This window comes from Bombina bombina, chromosome 2, assembly GCF_027579735.1.
Source record: "Bombina bombina isolate aBomBom1 chromosome 2, aBomBom1.pri, whole genome shotgun sequence".
NCBI lineage: Eukaryota > Metazoa > Chordata > Amphibia > Anura > Bombinatoridae > Bombina > Bombina bombina.
In genome coordinates this window covers 1,031,928,542-1,031,951,200 of record NC_069500.1, presented here as the reverse complement: position 1 = coordinate 1,031,951,200, position 22,659 = coordinate 1,031,928,542, and positions in this window count along the sequence as shown.

Below are 22,659 nucleotides of genomic sequence, written 5' to 3'. Positions count from 1 at the left end.
AAATACTTACCTGTAAAATAAACCCTAATATAGCTACAATATAAATTATAATTATATTATAGCTATTTTAGGATTAATATTTATTTTACAGGCAACTTTGTATTTATTTTAACCAGGTACAATAGCTATTAAATAGTTAAGAACTATTTAATAGTTACCTAGTTAAAATAATAACAAATTTACCTGTAAAATAAATCCTAACCTAAGATATAATTAAACCTAACACTACCCTATCAATAAAATAATTAAATAAACTACCTACAATTACCTACAATTAACCTAACACTACACTATCAATAAATTAATTAAACACAATTCCTACAAATAAATACAATTAAATAAACTAACTAAAGTACAAAAAATAAAAAAGAACTAAGTTACAGAAAATAAAAAAATATTTACAAACATAAGAAAAATATTGCAACAATTTTAAACTAATTACACCTACTCTAAGCCCCCTAATAAAATAACAAAGCCCCCCAAAATAAAAAATTCCCTACCCTATTCTAAATTAAAAAAGTTACAAGCTCTTTTACCTTACCAGCCCTGAACAGGGCCCTTTGCGGGGCATGCCCCAAGAAGTTCAGCTCTTTTGCCTGTAAAAAAAAACATACAATACCCCCCCCCAACATTACAACCCACCACCCACATACCCCTAATCTAACCCAAACCCCCCTTAAATAAACCTAACACTAAGCCCCTGAAGATCTTCCTACCTTGTCTTCACCATCCAGGTATCACCGATCCGTCCTGGCTCCAAGATCTTCATCCAACCCAAGCGGGGGTTGGCGATCCATCATCCGGTGCTGAAGAGGTCCAGAAGAGGCTCCAAAGTCTTCCTCCTATCCGGCAAGAAGAGGACATCCGGACCGGCAAACATCTTCTCCAAGCGGCATCTTCGATCTTCTTCCATCCGGTGCGGAGCGGGTCCATCTTGAAGCAGGCGACGCGGATCCATCCTCTTCTTCCGTTGTCTCCCGACTAATGACGGTTCCTTTAAGGGACGTCATCCAAGATGGCGTCCCTCGAATTCCGATTGGCTGATAGGATTCTATCAGCCAATCGGAATTAAGGTAGGAATTTTCTGATTGGCTGATGGAATCAGCCAATCAGAATCAAGTTCAATCCGATTGGCTGATCCAATCAGCCAATCAGATTGAGCTCGCATTCTATTGGCTGATCGGAACAGCCAATAGAATGCGAGCTCAATCTGATTGGCTGATTGGATCAGCCAATCGGATTGAACTTGATTCTGATTGGCTGATTCCATCAGCCAATCAGAAAATTCCTACCTTAATTCTGATTGGCTGATAGAATCCTATCAGCCAATCGGAATTCGAGGGACGCCATCTTGGATGACGTCCCTTAAAGGAACAGTCATTCGTCGTTCAGTCGTCGGTCCGGATGGATGTTCCGCGCTGGAGGTCTTCAGGATCCTGCCGCTTCGCTCCGGATGGAAGAAGATCGAAGATGCCGCTTGGAGAAGATGTTTGCCGGTCCGGATGTCCTCTTCTTGCCGGATAGGAGGAAGACTTTGGAGCCTCTTCTGGACCTCTTCAGCACCGGATTATGGATCGCCAACCCCCGCTTGGGTTGGATGAAGATCTTGGAGCCAGGACGGATCGGTGATACCTGGATGGTGAAGACAAGGTAGGAAGATCTTCAGGGGCTTAGTGTTAGGTTTATTTAAGGGGGGTTTGGGTTAGATTAGGGGTATGTGGGTGGTGGGTTGTAATGTTGGGGGGGGGTATTGTATGTTTTTTTTTACAGGCAAAAGAGCTGAACTTCTTGGGGCATGCCCCGCAAAGGGCCCTGTTCAGGGCTGGTAAGGTAAAAGAGCTTGTAACTTTTTTAATTTAGAATAGGGTAGGGAATTTTTTATTTTGGGGGGCTTTGTTATTTTATTAGGGGGCTTAGAGTAGGTGTAATTAGTTTAAAATTGTTGTAATATTTTTCTTATGTTTGTAAATATTTTTTTATTTTCTGTAACTTAGTTCTTTTTTATTTTTTGTACTTTAGTTAGTTTATTTAATTGTATTTATTTGTAGGAATTGTGTTTAATTAATTTATTGATAGTGTAGTGTTAGGTTAATTGTAGGTAATTGTAGGTAGTTTATTTAATTATTTTATTGATAGGGTAGTGTTAGGTTTAATTATATCTTAGGTTAGGATTTATTTTACAGGTAAATTTGTTATTATTTTAACTAGGTAACTATTAAATAGTTCTTAACTATTTAATAGCTATTGTACCTGGTTAAAATAATTACAAAGTTGCCTGTAAAATAAATATTAATCCTAAAATAGCTATAATATAATTATAATTTATATTGTAGCTATATTAGGGTTTATTTTACAGGTAAGTATTTAGCTTTAAATAGGAATAAGTTATTTAATAAGAGTTAATTTATTTCGTTAGATGTAAATTATATTTAACTTAGGAGGGTGTTAGTGTTAGGGTTAGACTTAGCTTTAGGGGTTAATCCATTTATTAGAATAGCGGTGAGCTCCGCTCGGAAGATTAGGGGTTAATAAGTGTAGGCAGGTGTCGGCGACGTTGTGGGGGGCAGATTAGGGGTTAATAAATATAATATAGGGGTCGGCGGTGTTAGGGGTAGCAGATTAGGGGTACATGGGGATAACGTAGGTGGCGGCGCTTTGCGGTCGGAAGATTAGGGGTTAATTATTTTAAGTAGCTGGCGGCGATGTTGTGGGGGGCAGGTTAGGGGTTAATAAATATAATACAGGGGTCGGCGGGGTTAGGGGCAGCAGATTAGGGGTACATAAATATAACGTAGGTGGCGGTCGGCAGATTAGGGGTTAAAAATTTTAATCGAGTGTCGGCGATGTGGGGGGGCCTCGGTTTAGGGGTACATAGGTAGTTTATGGGTGTTAGTGTACTTTAGGGTACAATAGTTAAGAGCTTTATAAACCGGCGTTAGCCAGAAAGCTCTTAACTCCTGCTATTTTCAGGCGGCTGGAATTTTGTCGTTAGAGCTCTAACGCTCACTTCAGAAATGACTCTAAATACCGGCGTTAGAAAGATCCCATTGAAAATATAGGATACGCAAATGGCGTAGGGGGATCTGCGGTATGGAAAAGTCGCGGCTGAAAAGTGAGCGTTAGACCCTTTAATCACTGACTCCAAATACCAGCGGGCGGCCAAAACCAGCGTTAGGAGCCTCTAACGCTGGTTTTGACGGCTACCGCCGAACTCCAAATCTAGGCCTCAGTTTGTTCATACCGGAACAGGGCAAACTCCTCCCATCGTTTACTTCCCATATTTCTGTTATGTGACGTATAGAGCGGTCCCACCCACTCTATACGTATCTCTAATGTGCGGTCACAAAGCTACTGTCTAATGCGCATGCGCGAATCGGCGGGTTCTCAGTCTACCGCGCATGCGCGTCACGGCGATACCGGTGTCTCCAATGCGCTAGAAACATAGTACTCAATGAATAACAATAATGTGTTTATTGAGTAATATGTTTTTGTGAATTAGAAGCACTTTTCAGTAGTTTGAGCCGTCCGTGACAGCAGATGCTGTTTTTTGGCTAAGTAATCCAATGCACATGCGCCAAACGGGAGTGCACTCCAGATACCATTGTTGAGCATGAAAATAGTTGAGCATGCGCAGGCTAGGATGTGGGCGGGTGACGTATCCGAATGAATCCGAAACGAATCCGAACCAAATTGATTCAAATTTTTCCGAATTCGAATCGATCCGAACCGAAATTCGAAAAAATCAGATTTCAATAGGTTATTTAAAAAACGTGACCTAGGGAGGAAAAAAGATTAAAAAAAAACGGGCTGATTTATGTGATGAAAATTGAATATATGGTTTACTTGAGATCCACTTATGAGACTTACTTATGATATACGGATATTTGTATGGCTCCCTGTATAGATTAGGGGCTACAGCGGTATTTCACCGGGTAAGAGTCTGGTTTGTTAGAAATTGGATCTTAGAACAGATGCGGAAGAAAGATAGAGATATCTGAGATTGTAATTGATTTAAGACCCTGTATCATATTTTATTATGCTTGATGTATTAGGTAATTTTACGATTTTATCTTGGAATGTGGGGGGTATCACTAATCCAATAAAACGTAAGGTAATAATTAAAAAATTAGGTGCATTAGAACCGATTGTAGCATTTATACAGGAAACCTACTTGAAAGATATTGAGATCCCCAAATTGAGATGTAGGTGGATAGGCGAGGTCTTCGCTACTCCATGCAGTGGCAGGAAATTAGGTGTTGCAATTCTGTTAAATAAAAATTTATCATATCAAATAATACAGATGGAACTAGATCAGGAGGCCAGGTATATACTTTTGCAAATACGAATAAAGGGGATAAGATTTGTTTTTTGCAATATCTACGCACCGAATAATTTCTCTAAAGATTTTTGGGAAAATTTGAAGAGTAAACTGTTACCTTTTATATCAGATAATCTAGTGATAGGGGGTGATTTTAATCTTTCATTTTGTCCTGAATTAGATAGGTTTTCAAAGAAAAACTTAGCGGTATATAACAGTCAAGCTAAATATATGAAAAAATTCTGCTATCAGTTTAAATTAAATGATGTCTGGAGACTTCAAAATCCTGACCAGCGTGTATTTACTTGCGAATCTAAAAAATACAGGACATTTTCAAGAATAGATTATCTATTAGTCGCTGAATCTCTCTCTTTACAGAAAGTCAAGGCCACAATAGGTGATATAGCGATATCTGATCATGCGATTATCTCACTGTCATTTATATCTTCTGAGAATCAGGTGAATAAGAATCTAACTATTATATTCCCACGGTTTATGCACAAGAATATTAGATTTAATTTATGGTTAAAACAGAAATGGAAAGATTATTGTACTTTTAATATAGCATATTTCCAGAAAATTTAAACTTTCTGGGAAGCCTCTAAGGCGTATCTAAGGGGAGAAATTAAGGCCTATATGTGTAAAAAAAAACGAGAGAAATCCAACTTGCTAAACAGGTCAAGAATAGTTATCAGAAATACGTTAGAAATCCAACTTGTTCGTACTGGGAAAAGTATTCTAGCGCCAGACAGGAACGGGATGTTTTTTTTAAACAAAAATCCCTAGAAGAAGAGAGAAAATTAAACCTTCGTTTTAAGGGACATTTTGGTCATTCAGCTAAATTTCTTGCTAAATTAGTTAAGGGTAGAAAGAAAAAAAACTACATATTAGCAATTAGGGATCAAGATAATAGACATACGGGAGTATCTGATATTAACCAAACGTTATTTTTGTATTATCAAAAACTTTACACGCAGAGTACCAATCATGTACAGAACCAGGAAAAATTTTGGTCTCAAATAAAAATCCCTAGAGTTTCACAAAATTTTTTGGCAAGGCTGAATGCCCCCATTTCAGCAAATGAGATAGCGGAAGCAATTGATAAGGCCAAATTGAATGAAGCTGCCGGGCCGGACTGTTTGCCTGCAGAGTATTACAAAATACTTGCAGATGAAATTAAACCTACTTTAGAAAAACTGTTTAATAGTTATTATAGAAATGGGAATACACCTTCAAAATACTTCGCGGCTGCGAACATCTCCCTGATTCTTAAAAAGGTGAAAGATGCAGAGGACCCAGGGTCCTATAGACCAATTTCCGTACTTAATGCGGATTATAAAATACTATCCTCTATTTTAGCATCTAGATTAATGTTATGTCTTGATGAAGTGATACATCCGGATCAATCAGGGTTTATGGCTTCCAGAAATGTTTAAAAAAATACACGGAAAGTGACAACCTTATTGGATTATATATGGAATATTCGCCAAAATCTAGGCAGATATTTTGAATATGATTGCACACTTTTAACCCTTGATGCTGTCAAAGCATTTGATTCCATAGAATGGGAATATCTATTTCAGACTCTCGAAAAGTTTGGGTTTAAAAATGATTTTGTCCGGTTTGTTCGTAATATCTATACGTGTCCAATATCTTATCTCCTAATCAACAATAATCTCACTTCAGGAATAAGACTGAAAAAAGGCACCAGACAAGGGTGTCCCCTGTCTCCCCTTTTGTTTAACCTAGCATTAGAACCTCTTGCCATAAGATTACAGGATGTTTTAGAAGGTATTTCTATTGGTCGGATTGTCCTTAAAACCCTATTATATGCAGATGATATACTGATCTTTCTTTATAATACATCCAGGGCTATCCCGAGTGTGATAGACTGTCTGAATTTTTTCAGTTCATTTTCCAGTTATAAAGTGAATTATAATAAAAGTGAATTGATGTGGTTATATAAAACAAGTAATCCAGCAGACAATTTGGAATTCAAAGAGGTAGATGCTCTCAGATATCTGGGAATATATCTTCACAGAAATCCTGCAAGATGGTATGGCCTTAATTTCTTCCCTTTATTTCAGAAAATATACGCCGACCTGAAACTCTGGGCTGCTTTTCCATTATCGTTGACTGCGAGAGTGAATCTCATAAAGACAATAATCTTTCCTCGGCTTCTTTTTCTTTTACAGAATTTGCCCTTGATTCTATATAAAGCCGATATACGGAAATTAAACTCTAGTTTCTCACAATTTATTTGGCATAACAAGAAAAAATCACGGATCGCATTAGAAAAATTGATGCAACCTCGTGAAGCAGCCGGGTTAGCTTTGCCTAATATAACGTTGTACAATCTTGCAGCTCTGGGCAAGATTGCGCTTGATTGGCTTATAGAAACAGGTTGGTTTTCAACATTAGAACTGGAGAATACTCTAGTCTCTCCCTTTGCTCTCAAAGCTTTATTACATACTCAATCAAAAGAAATACCGCATAATGTTAAAAGTTTAATATCAGTAAATAACGTGGTTCTCGCTTGGCAAAAAATATGTTCTATTATTGGTCTAGATTACTCCTTCTCGGAGTATTTGCCTTTAATAGGCAACCCTGAATTTCCCCCTGGAAACCACCAACAGGTATTTAGAGAATGGTTCAATAAAGATCTTAAGTTAGTATCGCAATTTTTAATGGAAGAGCGACAAATAATCTCTTTTGATATTTTGAAAGCTCGATTTGATCTATCAAGTAATAATTTCTATCCCTATCTACAAGTGCATCATCTTATATCATCTAGGGGGTGGAATGGCGGTGAGATAGTCGCATGGTCGGAGTTAAAAACAATTATGGTCATTGCTCACATCAAGCCCCCATCTATCTCACTATTATATAGTATTATGCTCGCTAAACAAAGTGATTCTCTTATGGAAAAATTATGTGTAAAATGGATAACTATGATTCCGAATATAGATCATGAAATATTAAAAGACAGCTGCAAAACACTAAATAAGTGTCGTATTCCAACTAGCTGGAGAGAAGGCCATATGAAACTACTAAATAATTACTATTGTACACCACGGAAAATGGCTAAAATGTATCCGGGTCAAGATTTCTTCTGCCCGCGATGTGTCTTTATGAATGCAGATATCTTACATATGTTTTGGCATTGCCCTAGGATTCAACAATTTTGGAAGAAGGTGATTTTTTGGATTAATAGATTGTATTCAACAAACATACAGTTTAAAGTTGAGGATATTTTCTTGTTAGTCCGTTCTAGTCAAAGGACAGCTCCAGCAAATAGAATTATAAATACAATCATTTTACTTGTTAGACAACTTATAGTAAGTAATTGGAAAGCCAAAAAGTTGCCTGGTTTCTCATTTTTTATTAAAGAAATCCAGGCGCAAATTATATTCGAATCTTTCCAACTTTGGGATGCAAGCGAAAAAGAATGTAAACATTTTTTATTGGGTTGGCTACCTATAATCAAAATGTATCCAGAGGATGTGCAAAAGACAATTCTTTACCCATTTTTAGGTACCGAGTGTTTTTTTTGATCTGGTATTATCAGGAGATTTTCCAGCAGACTGGGCTTCAAGCTATAGAACAACCGAATAGGCTGGAGAAGTCAGCTGAGGAAATAGATTTGATAGACAATCGATAAGGTAGGAGACCCTCAGTTGAAGGAAGGGAGACAGACTAAATTTAAAACCTCAGAGGGGCAATATAATTGAGAGAGGAGGAGAGGGAGAGGGGAGCGGGGAAGGAAAAATGTTTTCTTTCTTTCTTTGTGTGACTGCGTTTTTCTTTCTTAGTTCATGATAAAATGAGCTGCCAGAGTCAAAAGAATTGTTTGTTTCATGATAATTTTTCTATTCCCTTTTTGTTATGATATCTATACGCAGAAAGAACAAAAAAGCTTTATTCTGGTTATATTATTTGATAGCTATGTATACTGTGAATGATGCAATCTAATCATATTTTTTGTTTTATGTTGTATATTTGTTTACACCCTGCGTGGTGTAGTTTTTATGTTGAAATGGAATGGCTTCTTTTTTCTGGCAGCCACAAATAAATAAATATATAAAAAAAAGAATATATGGTTTACGGCTATAACTTTGTTTAGAGTGAAATTTATAAAAAACCATGAATGAAACATATTTTTTTTTTGGAGAACAATATTACTGTGGATCGCAAACATGGTAAGTTTACCTTCACTTTAATAAAATCACTGCTCGGTTGTAAAATTATATATATGATGACATACCTCCCAACATTTCAAAATTCAAAAGAGGGACACCCCCCCCCCTCTGCGGCAAATTTTTTTAAATGTGGTGGGCGGGGCTTAAAAATAATAAGACTAAAGTAATATAAATAAAATTAATAATAAAGTCATAGATTTTAATACACATAGGCCTAGATTTGGAGTTCGGGTTTCTTACGGACTCCGGTATTTAGAGTTCAGTTACCGACACTCAAAAAACACCTAACGCTCACATTTCTACCGACACCTCAGAACCAGTAGTAAACATATACCGACAAAAAAAAGATCCACGAATCAAAAAACAAATATTACACAAACTACACTTACAGTCATACAAACACTACACTATGTTTATTTTTCATATTTAATAATTTTTCATCAAAATACAAAGGATTAAAGTTGCGAGATCTCGGGTGTTAGAAAAAAAACAACACAAATCCATTTTCCCATTGACTTACATTGACACACGGGAAAAGACCCTCATATACCTACATCTAACTAATAACATTATCACAAACATACACTCATCGATGCATACAAACAATATACACCACATGACATACACAAAATATTTATTTATCACAAAAAGAACACGATTTAGTTACTTTTTCACACAAGCTCATGACGTCATTCACTTTACGAGGAAAACCAGTCTTAGAAAAAAACAAGAACAAATTTTAGAGCCTCCATTGACTTTTATTGGGAAGACGTGCTCGTGCACGCGAAACCCTCATTTCCCTAACGCACGCAAATAGCGTAGACAGAAAAACTCCAAATACCAGCGCTAGAAAATACATGATTTCATGCGTTAGACCCAGCTATGATAAATAGATCAAGAAATTACTATTTCCCTATGGTGGATTTATGGATTTTACTGTTTGAATATTCACAACACCATTAAATTCTTTCAGACTTTTATATTACATCAACTACAAATCAACATCACTAGTAACAACATTTTTGTTTTAAAAATATTACATTTAAACGGACACAAAAATAATGTCAACTTTTCAGGATTCACAAACACTACACAATGGGAAACAATTCTCATTTACCTTTATTATTGCATTTCAGTTATTCAACTCATATGCTTGCAGCAACAGCATATCTACATAGGCTTAACACATGATCACTCATGGATGCACATACATTACTTTTAACATTCACTCATACATGTGCATTCAAATGATGGGGGAAAAACACATTACATTCTCTCGAGGAATCACAAAACACAACATATGGATTTTACTGTACTTTTAACATCATGATTCCATCACCAGAAACCATTAGGAATTACGTACAACAAGAACATCATTACACAAGATTACAGATGTCACTTTATGGGAAGGAACAACAATGCCAGACCGCTATATAGAAGTCAGCATATGTGGGACACAATCACAATATATACGTACATGTACATAACACGCATCACCCATCACGCAACCACAAAGCACACATTTAGATTTTATTCAGCACACAATAACAATGTAGCACAATACAACAACACAATGAGGATTTCAGAACTACATAGGCAGGTTAATAATATCATGACGTCATTAGAAGATTCAACCATACACATCACAGATTCACGACTGTACCGCCCCTTTCGGAACTTTAACACTCAATACTACAATACAACATATACGTAAACAACAGTTTGGAACAGCATTATTAAGGCGATTTCAATGGGACAATTAATAAATATTGTCAGATCGCAAATCACTTATATATATAATACTACAGATGACAGCTGGAAGTTCTTCAGTATTAGTGCCATTTGAATGGGACGCATACAATATTGACATCTCGGCAATCACTTATATATACAATACTACAGATGACAGCCGGAAGTTATTCAGTATTAGTGCGATTTGAAAGGGACACATACAATATTGACAGCTCGGCAATCACTTATATATACAATACTACAGATGACAGCCGGAAGTTATTCAGCATTAGTGCGATTTGAAAGGGACGCATACAATATTGACATCTCGGCAATCACTTATATATACAATGCTACAGATGGCAGACGGGAAGTTCGGAATTATTATTGTGATTTTAAAGGGACGCATACAATATTGACAGCTCGGCAATCACTTATATATACAATACTACAGATGGCAGACGGGAATTTCGGAATTATTTTGCGATTTTAAAGGGACGCATACAATATTGACAGCTCGGCAATCACATATATATACAATACTACAGATGGCAGATGGGAAGTTCGGAATTATTATTGCGATTTTAAAGGGACGCATACAATATTGACAGCTCGGCAATCACTTATATATACAATACTACAGATGGCAGCTGTTACTTTATCGTTTACAAACAATATTGCAGCAACATTGATCGATCACATTCGATGCACATTATACACAACTATGCACTTTCATTCATGTTAGCCTGGACGTGTGTTTGTTACTATAAGATCGCGTTTAAGAAATATTGATTACGCATATGAACAAACATTACAAACATGCACTGTATGTGTGATATTTGACACTTTCACATTGAGAATCATTGTTTGAAAATAACATTTCAGCAAACAACAAATAAACGCCCACTGTGAAAGCATTCGTGCCGCTCACATACAAACAGGTGAATACAATCAGCAATCATTACAAACTCACTACCATTGGACTAATTGTACTATAAATCCCCCAAACAACATGGCCAATGCATTACTTGTGATCCACATCAGATCAAGTGCTTACATTGTTACGCTGTTTTGAAAGATGGATGACGATGACATGGTAGACGCTGCTGGTGCTGCTATTGGCGAACTAGCTGTTGGTCGAATCAGGCAGCCTCGGCGGCTCAGACTGAGACGAAGGGGTCATCTGGTTCGAGGTCCTCCTGTCTACAGGGTGAGACCCACCTTGGAAAACATGAGCGACTTTGAGGTTTTTGATAAGTATCGGCTCGATCGCGAACAGCTCATTGGCCTTTACGATCTTCTTAAACCTCATTTGGAGCCACGTATAAGAATAAGGACTGCTGTTCCCGCCATGAGTAAGATGCTAAGCTGTCTATATGTCCTGGCCTCCGGGAGTTTTCAATCCGGAGAACTGTACATGCATGGCCTGGCTCAAGGTACATTCTCTGGGGTGTTTGATAACTTTCTGGACGCCATGGTACGTATCAGTAAGCAATACATAGGATTCCCACAGAATGATGGTGATTGGAGGCGCCTGAAGCGGGAATTCTTTGATATTGCTCAAATGCCCAATGTCTTGGGAGCCATAGATTGTACCCACATTGCGCTGCGTGCTCCAATTGATGACTCGCCCTTCAGAAATCGCAAACATTTTCATAGCCTCAACGTGCAGTATGTTTGTGACGCACAGATGAGGATTATGCATGTGTGTGCGAATTTTGGAGGGGCTTGTCATGATGCCCGCATCCTCTCTCTGTCGTCCCTGTGGAGACAGTTTGAGGAAAGACAAATGCCCCCTGGTTATCTCGTTGGTGAGTATTTGTGCACAACATGGTTAATTATTTTGACAATTGCCACTGTAGTTTTAAAATGTTAGCGTAATGTTCAGCTATAGGATGCAATTTAACCATATATTTTCCCCCCGCTAATGTCTAATTTTAGTTCAATGCAGATATGTAGCATGTCTTACCTTAAATGCTCAGATAGAGAATGTAATGTAACCATGTAGTTAGCATTTTACACAAGGCTTGATTTAGGAGAAATACGCATATGTAGCATGTCTTAGCTGAAATGGGAAGATATTAGCTAATGCAATTTAACCATGTCATTGTCTCTTTCCGCAAATGTCTTTTAGTTCAATGCAGATATGTAGCATGTCTTACCTTAAATGCTCAGATAGAGAATGTAATGTAACCATGTAGTTAGCATTTTACACAAGGCTTGATTTAGGAGAAATATGCATATGTAGCATGTCTTAGCTGAAATGGGAAGATATTAGCTAATTCAATTTAACCATGTCATTGTCTCTTTCCGCAAATGTCTTTTAGTTCAATGCAGATATGTAGCATGTCTTACCTTAAATGCTCAGATAGAGAATGTAATGTAACCATGTAGTTAGCATTTTACACAAGGCTTGATTTAGGAGAAATACGCATATGTAGCATGTCTTAGCTGAAATGGGAAGATATTAGCTAATGCAATTTAACCATGTCATTGTCTCTTTCCGCAAATGTCTTTTAGTTCAATGCAGATATGTAGCATGTCTTACCTTAAATGCTCAGATAGAGAATGTAATGTAACCATGTAGTTAGCATTTTACACAAGGCTTGATTTAGGAGAAATACGCATATGTAGCATGTCTTAGCTGAAATGGGAAGATATTAGCTAATGCAATTTAACCATGTCATTGTCTCTTTCCGCAAATGTCTTTTAGTTCAATGCAGATATGTAGCATGTCTTACCTTAAATGCTCAGATAGAGAATGTAATGTTACCATGTAGTTAGCATTTTACACAAGGCTTGATTTAGGAGAAATACGCATATGTAGCATGTCTTAGCTGAAATGGGAAGATATTAGCTAATGCAATTTAACCATGTCATTGTCTCTTTCCGCAAATGTCTTTTAGTTCAATGCAGATATGTAGCATGTCTTACCTTAAATGCTCAGATAGAGAATGTAATGTAACCATGTAGTTAGCATTTTACACAAGGCTTGATTTAGGAGAAATACGCATATGTAGCATGTCTTAGCTGAAATGGGAAGATAGAGAATAATATTGAACTAGATATTTTAAAGTTAAAATAAACATTTGTTAATGGATTATCGTGTACAAAACTTTTTATTGTACTACAAATACTATTTTGAGGATTCTGTTGGAATTATGTTCTGTTCATAATTTATAGGTGATTCTGGGTACATGAGCCGGCCTTGGCTCATTACCCCCTTGCGTAGCCCGACTGATGTGTCTGAGGAGCGCTACAATAGGGCTCATAAGAGAACCAGGGCGGTGGTTGAACGGATGTTCGGGCTCCTGAAGATGAGGTTCAGGTGCCTGGACAGGTCGGGAGGAGCCCTCCAGTACAACCCAAAGAAGGTGGCTAAGATCGTTGTAGCCTGTAGCGTCCTGCATAATATTGCACAGCGGGCTGGGATGCTGCAGGCCATCCGGCCGGACAGAAACCTCCTCAGAGATGAGGAGGATGATCCTGTTCTAGAGGGGCCATTCCGGGACGCGGGGCTCAATGTCAGAGCAGACATCATCAACCGCAACTTTAGACGGTAAAGAATAGAAGTTAGACTGGAGTATTATCAATAGATGTGAACTGTAGGGAAATGACAAGTAGAGAATTGTGCAAACATGTTAGGATTGTTCATCAAATGCTAAAAATGTGTTTCATTTATTAATATAGGTGATGCTCTGGCCATTGGGTCCTGTAGCGAGTCTTTGCCACCTGGTTTTTAAAGAGGACATCAGCTGGTAAGTATAAATGTCTGGACTGTTGCTGGCATGAATTGTACACAAATACATCATATGGCATACATTTTCTAAACTAGTATTTAGTTTACACATTACTTAAAATGAAAATACTCAGAAAGGGATCCTCTAGCATGACTATGGTTCAAAGTCACACATTAGAGGTTTGTTCTGCTCAATATGACTCATCTTCACACTTGATAGAACATAACACAAGATGCTACACAGTAAGCTAGTGACAGAAATTTCTTATGAAATGGTGGGTGGGAGAGGGCTACAGAAATTATTCACACACTTGTAGTAATTTTGAATAAACCTTTTATGCCATTAGGGAGCTGACTTAATCTAAAGACTGAAAGGGAAGAATTAGAAGCCTGACAGTGAAGATTGCCCAGACTGACAGTGGAAAAAGCCAAGATTGAAATTGAAGTATACCAATGGGATCATGTCTGGCATTATCTTTCAAATCTGCTGACCTTGAAAACCATACAAAGACATGTTCACATGGTAAGTGCCAACTATTTAATAGAATAAGGCTGTTGAGGCATCCTATTGGAGACACTTAGATGATTTTCAAATTTTTAGATGGTATTTCACAGTCCTCTATTTTTGAAATGATGAATAAGACACCTATTGAAGATCAACTTTTTACCCCTGAATTGACTTTCAAAGACCATGCATTATCCAGGTTGGTGTACCAATGCATGCTAGTTAAGAATCACAGGAAGAATGTTGAATATTAGTAGCTTACATACATTAGTCATATTTAGTTATTAATTAGATATTTAGGGATCACAATCAGACACTTAGATTAATTTCTAATTTTTAGATGGGATTTCAGTCCTCTATTTTTGAAATGATGAATAAGACACCTATTGAAGATCAACTGTTTACCCCTGAATTGACTTTCAAAGACCATGCATTATCCAGGTTGGCGTACCAATGCATGCAAGTTAAGAATCACAGGAAGAATGTTGATTATTGGTAGCTTACATACATTAGTCATACATATTTCATCATTAGATATTTAGGGATCACAATCATAAAAAGGAATACATATTATAGTTGATATAGAGGTATTTGAATGGACATGAAATATGACATTTATGTTCAACATATATATTATTGAAATGTGATATACATTTTTATGTATAATTAGAAAATCAGATTTTTTTTTATTATTTTATTACACAATATGTTTTTTTGTTTTTTTTTAAATATAATTAATAAATATCTTTAAAAAATGTTGAACAAAGTTAGAGCATAGACACAAGATGATTGTAAATGTATTTTATGAATCTTTGACTACGTGTGTATTAACTTTTGTAAAAAATATTTTTACATTTCAGATTGGCATCTGATGACTTCCAGGAATATTTTTTTCTTTTTGGTTCAGAAACTATTAAATTTTAAAATGGTAATAATAAACATTTTAGTATTAAATACACTCTTTGGAACAGATTATAATAAATATCCATATAATCTGTCAATAAAAAACAATTTGACTCCCATGACTGGTAGTTGTCTATTTGACAAGCACATGCATAAGATCAAATAATGCATTAATTGTGGAAAATCCACTGATTCCAAGAATATTACATTAAACTATCTTTTTTAACATTCATTGGGGAGTGAGATCCATCGATGCTTTTCTTTTGAAATTCTTAGATGTTAAAATAATTTCGGATATGTAGTCAATTTCTCAAAAATTAATTTTTTTCACTTTTAAGAAGGGGAAGTGGTTCAATTACATTAAAGTGACAGTGTTGTTGAATGTAAAATTAATTTTATAAGATCTTGTTTCTTCCTTAGGTATCTCAAAACATTATTTGCTAAATTATTTTAATTTTTACATTTATAAATGGTAGGTCATTTAACTTGATATTTTTCACAAGCTAGTTATTGGATGGCAGGTTAATCAATTTGATTTTCTAGTGGAGTCATTTAACTATAGTTAATAATATTATGTAGTTTTTAAAATCTTACCTCTTGGGTTAGACATCACATATCTATATATAATTTTCATTCCCCTTTAGTTTATTTTGACAATGTTAAATCAACATTACAAATGTTTTGGTCCTTAAAGGGACATTCACAAAGTATATTGTGTATTGATTTTTAAATAATTCATAAAAGAATTTAAACATATTTAGAAAGTACTATAGAATTACATTCAGTCTTTAAATATACTTTGTAAAAAAACATCAATGCACATATCTTAGTCAATTACATAAGGTATCTATGTGCAACCAACAATCAGCATCAAAATAGCCTATGTAGATATGTATTTAATCCAAAAATATATATAATTACAATCTAATGATTGAATACCAAAACATATTAAGTTGTTCAAATATTATAATCTTATCCAAAATGCATACATAACATATAGCTTAATGTCCCTCTAAGCTGAAGACTCCGAAATACCTCCTTTACAATATATATTTCAGTCAGTGTGTAAAACAATCCAGAAGTTAATCTAAATTTTATATACTCATATGTTATACTAATTTATCAAAAGGAAGGTGCCTAGGTTTCTGATATTTCAAGCATTATTGTGAAATGTTTATTTAAAGGGACATGAACTAAAAATATACTTAAAGGGAGACAGTTAAAAAATTAATGATTTATACATTCTGAATGAGTATTCTATTTTAAGCAACTTTAAAAATTGTCTCATATTATGAATGCTCCTTGTGATGTTGCTATCATTACTTTAAAAATAAGGTATTAAATAGATAATTTATTTGCTTCAGTACTCTGGACTGAACTTGTTTTTTTGTGGTGGATTAATTTATCCAACAATCATCAAGGACAACCCAGGTTTTTTGAAACAATTGTCCGTAATCTCAAATATCATTATTGATTTGCAAAGAAAGATAACAAGATAATTGTTAACATTTGAGAATCGGATTAAATTATAACGTTGATTAACATTTCATGCTCAATCTGAATCACCAACGCTAAATTTGTTTGGACAGTGTCCCTTTAAGAGATTTAAAGAGTGTATTTACTTCTCTTCCTATCTTGACATACTTTGCTTGAAAAACATATCAAGATAGGCTCAGTAGATGAAGATTGGTGGATGCACATAGATGCCTTATGTGATTGTCTCAACCATGTGCATTTAAATTTCTTCTGTTGAGGATATCTAAATACTAAGATAAATTGATTTACATTTTAAAGTCTAAACAATCTTCTATCTCTACAAATCATTTGATACAATTGTTTGTTTGTAATGTCTATTTAAAAATAAAGACGCCATTGCACAATAACATATATGAGCACTTCAGACAAATACAAGGTCGAGGTTTATTTACTAATAACAAACAAACCTGTAGTTTAACATTTATAAACAGATTATCCAAGTTAATGACCTTATAACCTGAATTTGAACATTCAGAAATATTGCGTGGGAAACGCATCTTGAAACACCAGATTAGCATCTTTAAACATTAGAGTCTAATGTCACGCAATAGCACACAATCAATGTGCATTATGAAATACATTTAATAGAGCAATATCAATACTTCACAATAAGTCAATAAATGGATTTTATGAACAATAAAGACATACAATATTAAATGTGTATTTGTATTAAATAAACAGACCGTTATTAAACCGAGAAATGTCTACAACATTAATAATGTGACAGTATTAGATGTTAAATAGAATTTAATCATTAATATTTAACGGATCACGGATATTAAATCTGCGTCACACATATCCGCATGACAGGCCCATGAGTTACAAATAAGTCTACATGAAAAATGAAGTTACAGCACCACCATGAGGTATGTGTAAGGAAGTTACTAAGATATGAAACATTAAGGAACGGCCAATCAGAGTTCATCACACAAACACAACTTGAGTCAGGATGGTCTCACAGACATTCTAACAATATTTCAAACTTTTATCCAATCAGATGTACAGATAACTTGTCCCATGGTGCATCTCATGTTTACTTCACCATATAAAAGTCCATTACACGTTGCCATCTTTGTCAGTTCTCTAATGCCTGCAGGCAGTTTATCTTATTATTATTATAATATATTTATTGGACAACCCAGCAGGCATGTCAGCTCCCAGGTTCACCAAGGAGGAGAGCGCTGCACTGGTCCACGCCGTCAAGGACTTTTATCCCCAGCTGTTTGGGAACAAGAGGAGGTTGACAGATGCGCCTGTTAAGAAGGCCTCTGGGACTCTATCACCAATGCGGTTAGATTGGTGTGTGACGTCCAGAGGACCCAGGATCAGATCATGAGGAGATTCGGAGATATGAGGTTGCGGTTAACCAAAAAAGTCAACCTCATAAGGGACTGGGTTCAAGCCCGTAAAAGAGGTGGCAAAAGAGAGGCCCCGCGGAAACTGTACCTACTCCCTTATGAGGTGACTTTATGCGAGCTCCTCCGTAATTCCGCTTTGAATCATTGCGCAATGATCGCGAAAATGGAATTGCGCATACACATTAACATGGCTTTGCTGTAAGTGGCATTGCTTTATACATGTTGGTCAAAATGAAATGTGAATTATTATATATGTGAAGAATACAGTATTCTTATTTTCAATATTATACATAATAAAAAAAGAAGAATCCAAATAAATTATAACATATGCCCATCAATTGATGAGAATGAAATAACACCAAAAAATAATTAAAGCTACAGTAAACAACACAACTGATTGAAAATACAGGATATATTTATCATGAATTGAATTGAGGAAACAATTAACTCATGGGACTACCAAAGGATTAATAGTTTTAAATTGATTTGCTAATAATGTAAAGATTTTAAACATGGCATGATTTGTATTAATGATATGCAATCCTCATTTAATATATTACAGATATGGATGTTGCTGCTGGATCCTTAAGGCAGGGCTTGTCACAGTATGGTATGTCTCATTTTAATTGACATTTGTCTTAGAAACATGGACAGAACATTACATACTAAATCCACATTGTTCAATATTTATATGTAATGTCCCTTTAATAGATGAAAATTAAATAATTCTTCGGATATCCTTAAATAACATATTAGATTTGAATTGCATGCTCAATCCCATTCATTACATCAACATATGGAGTAGAGAATTCATTAACACCAACATTGTCAAATCAATATAATTTGATATTAAAGGGATACTGATCTACAATTATTAATGTTGTCATTCAGATAGAGTATGCAATATTAATAAACATTTAAATATAATACTATCATCATATGTGAAATATTCTATCGCTAAATGTATTTTAAAATCAAGAATGTACGTTTATCTGCATCTCAATTTTGGTTGAACAAGCTGGGTTTTTATTGATGATTGGTGGATACCTTCAACAAACAATATTTATTGAATACAATATTGCTTATCTGCCTTTAAGATTAAAATGTAGCAACATTCAAATTATAATAGGAGTCAATGTTAAATCATTTTGAACAGTTTGAACAGAGAAATCAATGATTTAAATTAATCATGTCAGTGTCCCTTTAATAAACAATAGATTCATTCATCTTTACATTCTTTGGATTAAACAATATTGATATATAATTCACATATTCACAGTTGGAGTTACTTTATAGATATCAGCATACTCTAACAGCACCATGATTACATATTTGTACTAATCAATTTGGTTTTGTATTGTGATAAATATGTGTTGTGTCCTAAACAAGATTACTGTACATTGCACAAATGGCTCGATGTGCCACATGTGTTTGTTTAGATTTGTCAACAGCTGTTCTTCAAAATGTGGTTTGTGTGTATTCTTTTAAGAACATTGATCAATGGGTATATTTAGATATGCAATAGCATCGTATGAGATGAGTTTGATGTCTAATATAGTCTGAAATTAAACATATGTTCAATACATCATTTTTAACAGAATCCCCTTGATTCAATCAAGCATTTTCTGGTTTAATGACTGCTCTATTCTTCACATTTTCAAGTTGATTAATCTTAAAATTCGATACAGATGTGATTTAGTGATATCCCAAATGTGTTTCCTAATATATATCTATATCATTCATAGAGAGAGTTGGTGTGGTGAGCCCACAGGAATCCAGCAGTGACACAGAGCCGCCTTTGCGGTCTCCTGGTAAGTCCATTGACTCATTTATATGTCATTGAAGGTGTATTGGTAATCAATATTATGAGCATGATTCTGATGAAGCATAACATTTGAAACAAACATATAATTTTCTCTTCTGATTATATATTAATTTTCTTTTAATATTGAAAGATTAATAATTAAAACTTTATTAGTCTACACATTTGTTATTCAGAAGATGTATAGCATATGTTTGTTTCCATGTTCATTTTTGACAACAGTCATCAAGTGATACACACATGAGAAATCTTAAATGTTCTATGTACTATGCTTTTATGATTTTTAAATTAATACAAACAATACATCGAAAATATGAATCATTGAGAATAACAAATCTAATGTAATTTGTATGCTCCATCAAAATGATGTAAATCATAACTTTGGGTGTGTATATCTTTAATGCAACATTGATGTGTGTCTTTGAACAACAGTAACATATGTTATAATATCTGTTCTTAACGTGTACACCACATGTTATGTTTTACAGAGATTGATTTAACATATGTGACAGAGGAGGAAGAGGCTGCCTTGGAGTCTAATGGTATGTGAAATATATCTATCATGTTTCCAACATGTTGCTTTATTTGAAATCATTTCATTGAAGACATTCAAAGTCTACAGCTTTTGCACTTTAAAAAGGAATATTATTTGTCTGTTCAAATACACTACTGCCCCCTTTCTATATCAGGCAGCATGAAAATATTATTTTTTTACAAAATGTATAATTCATGCCATCATTATGTCACATGCATATTCCAGGCCAAAACACAATAATAATGTTATAATTGTACAGACAGTAATTGATATTCATCTGAGTGCCTATATGCATACCATATCCTCATTTCATAATTGTTTACAAATTCAAACACACTTCTAAGTATATTGAAAACATAATCAATTTGAAATGCGTTGATTTGATTTCATGATGTATGAGATGTTAATATATATTTTTTAAATTTTCAGATGGATCCGCCACTTCTGGTCATCTGGTTTACGCCCCTGACCAGTCACAGACCCCTGCCCATGCCCAGACCCCTGCCCAGACCCCTTACCATGCCCAGACCCCTGCCCATGCCCAGACCACTGCCCAGGCCCAGACCCCTGCCCATGCCCAGACCACTGCCCATGCCCAGACTCCTGCCCATGCCCAGACCCCTGCCGGCCCTTCCCATTTATCATTTCCTGCCCCTCCCAAAAAACGCCCCTACAACCCCTTTCGCCGCTCTCCCCGTATTATGGCCCGTACAGCTGCCCAGACCCCAACTCTCTTCATGGACTGTGATGCACTGTGTTACCTTGTCATATGTCTCCAATGGGGCTATGGTGGCCCTTGGCAACTCTCTTCATGGACTGTGATGCACTGTGTTACCTTGTCATATGTCTCCAATGGGGCTATGGTGGCCCTTGGCAACTCTCTTCATGGACTGTGATGCACTGCGTTACCTTGTCATATGTCTCCAATGGGGCTATGGTGGCCCTTGGTAACTCTCTTCATGGACTGTGATGCACTGCGTTACCTTGTCATATGTCTCCAATGGGGCTATGGTGGCCCTTGGTAACTCTCTTCATGGACTGTGATGCACTGTGTTACCTTGTCATATGTCTCCAATGGGGCTATGGTGGCCCTTGGCAACTCTCTTCATGGACTGTGATGCACTGTGTTACCTTGTCATATGTCTCCAATGGGGCTATGGTGGCCCTTGGCAACTCTCTTCATGGACTGTGATGCACTGTTTTACCTTGTCATATGTCTCCAATGGGGCTATGGTGGCCCTTGGCAACTCTCTTCATGGACTGTGATGCACTGTGTTACCTTGTCATATGTCTCCAATGGGGCTATGGTGGCCCTTGGTAACTCTCTTCATGGACTGTGATGCACTGTGTTACCTTGTCATATGTCTCCAATGGGGCTATGGTGGCCCTTGGCAACTCTCTTCATGGACTGTGATGCACTGTGTTACCTTGTCATATGTCTCCAATGGGGCTATGGTGGCCCTTGGCAACTCTCTTCATGGACTGTGATGCACTCTTTTACCTTGTCATATGTCTCCAATGGGGCTATGGTGGCCCTTGGCAACTCTCTTCATGGACTGTGATGCACTATGTTACCTTGTCATATGTCTCCAATGGGGCTATGGTGGCCCTTGGTAACTCTCTTCATGGACTGTGATGCACTCTTTTACCTTGTCATATGTCTCCAATGGGGCTATGGTGGCCCTTGGCAACTCTCTTCATGGACTGTGATGCACTGTGTTACCTTGTCATATGTCTCCAATGGGGCTATGGTGGCCCTTGGCAACTCTCTTCATGGACTGTGATGCACTGTGTTACCTTGTCATATGTCTCCAATGGGGCTATGGTGGCCCTTGGCAACTCTCTTCATGGACTGTGATGCACTGTTACCTTGTCATATGTCTCCAATGGGGCTATGGTGGCCCTTGGCAACTCTCTTCATGGACTGTGATGCACTATGTTACCTTGTCATATGTCTCCAATGGGGCTATGGTGGCCCTTGGCAACTCTCTTCATGGACTGTGATGCACTGTG